Raw genomic sequence first — 2,457 nt, forward strand, 5'->3', positions numbered from 1 at the left:
AACCAACTGAGGCACCCAGATGCCCCAGTGTTTGTTTTTTAAGTAAGTTCTACGTCCAACCTGGGAATTGAACTCACAACCCTAAGACAAAGAGTCACTTGCTCCACTGACCATGCCCGTCAGCTGCCCCAGATGTACACTTTTTATACATTTTGGTTTCCTTAGACTTTACTACAAGTTTTGAGGGACGCCTAGCTGGCTCAGTCCATAGAGCATGCAGGCCTTGATTGCGGGGTCATGGTTTTGAGCCCCATGTTTGGGGTAGAGTTTACTTTTAAAAAAAAGTTTAATTTTGAAAATAGTAAAAAAGTTTTTTAAGCACTATTTAGCAGATTGCCTGGCACAGAGAAAGTGCTTAATGAATGTTAACTATTATCAACATCATCATCTCTAATGTCATCATCTCCATATCTCACAACATGTCCGGGTCTCCCTACAACCTGAAGTGGAGTGCCATGAAGTCAGCTTTGCTCAGTATTACTCTGTGTACTGGCTTTATGACTGTTTACCTCCTCAAGGAGTTGCCCCCGAGTCCCCTTGCCCCAAGTCTAGGCCCTAGCTCTGTCTTCACATGGTGCTCTCTCAGCTCTGCTGGCCCATCACTTTCAGTTGTTTTATGGGTGCTTTGTGCACATCTTTTGTTGTTTCACATGTTGCCAAAGATGGTGCAAGTGTCCTGAGGACAGCCCTAGAGGCCAGGCCTTTCATGCCCAGCTGGGAGCTTGGCCCAGAGCAAGAATCTGCAAGAAGTGCTTCTTGGGGCAAAGCTAGAGCTTTGCATGAGGCAGAGCCACCCCTCAGACAAATATCTAGGGCAGGACTGTTAGCTTTAGCTGGTGAAAAGCCAAAGTCCCAGGATCTGTCTTGATACAGATCAAGGAGAAAAACATTTAAGACATGGTCGTAACAATCCCATCTGTACGGCCTTTACAAAACATTCACTCTCACCTCCTGACATCCCCACAATGATCCTGCTGGCAGAACAGGTGTTACTTCTCCCATTTACTGAGGAGAAATTTGTCCAGAAGTACTAGTAAGTAAGTAACTAGTAACTAGTAAGTGACAGAGCTGGCATGACAGCCCCGGTTTTCAGGCTCCTTCATACCACACATTTTTGGGAATAACTAAACATATCTTTCATCCTTCTTACCAATATATCATGAAATTGAAGGGTTATTTCCTCAGATTTGATGGTTAGTCAAAATCATTGATGAACTGATGGTTCATCAGAACCCATGGCCCTGCTGGAGACACACACCCAGTACACCGCCCAAGAATACTGTCCTTGCAGGGACAGCAAGGCACTAAGAAGCAGGACTGGGCTGGCCATTCTGCTCCTCTCCCAGAGGTTTCTCATGGAAGATAGGATGAAGTGGGTCCCCCAAACATGGCTAGAATCTAGAGTTCCTACATAATGGGACTTGAGATGCCTTTGAACAAAATAGGAACTCCACTTGTCAAGAGACCTAACAGAGAGTCATTTCTTCAACTTTTTGAGGGTTATAATCTTCTAGGAGCAGCTAAAGCCTTTCTTTATTGACATCCAAGTCCAATTAAGGCTTAAAGGTTTACTGGGGAGGGCAGGGAGGAAAGGGATCCACAGAGAGAAGGCAGGGTACCCTTGAGGCAATGAGTTGCCAAAACCCTCTCCAAAGCCCACATGCCAGAGTCTTCCAGTTCTGGAGACAAAAATGGAGGACTTCTCTGGATATTTGGCCCAAAAGGGCAGGGCATGGAATATTTAGTTGGCAGTGGTGTGGGAAAATTCAGATTAGCCCTTTCATCTGAATTCCCCCAGACCCTTCCTCTGGCCCCTAAAGGTAGGGATGCAAATGACTTACCCAGAGCTGAGCCACCTGCCACACACACAATGCTACCTGGTCCCTTGTTATCATGAGCATGAATGCCTAAAGAGCATGCAGCACTGTTTTAAGCACTTTACAGATATTAATTTATTTCATCCTCACAACAACTCAAAGACTAATGGGCTGCATAGATCATCATTATCCTATTTCACAGATCAGGAGACCAAGGTCTAGGGAAGAGAAAGGAATTGGTAGAGTCAGAATTAGATGCCAAGTAGCCCAAGTCCAGAAGTCTCCCATGTACAGTGAAAACGTATCAATACCAATGTTCTGGACTTCAGAGTTTATAAAGGATCTCTCTTGGTTCTTGGGACCCTCACAGGAAAGAGGATGTCTTATCAACTGGGACCCAGAGAGGTGATGTGACTCACCCAAGGTCACACAGCTAGTGAGAGGTCTGGGGTGGCTTCACTGCCAACTAGGCACAGAATAGGTTTCCAGACCCCTGGTCAGCTCGCCCCCCAACCCTTCCCTGGGCCAGTGGGGGCACTGTTCTGGTTCCTACGCCAGTGGGTGGGCAGAGGGCGGAGCGGATCGCGGCCTACCGGCCTGGGCGCTGTCCGCGGTGCTGATCCGCCCGCCGCGCCCTTGC

Source organism: Ailuropoda melanoleuca, chromosome 13, assembly GCF_002007445.2.
Source record: "Ailuropoda melanoleuca isolate Jingjing chromosome 13, ASM200744v2, whole genome shotgun sequence".
NCBI lineage: Eukaryota > Metazoa > Chordata > Mammalia > Carnivora > Ursidae > Ailuropoda > Ailuropoda melanoleuca.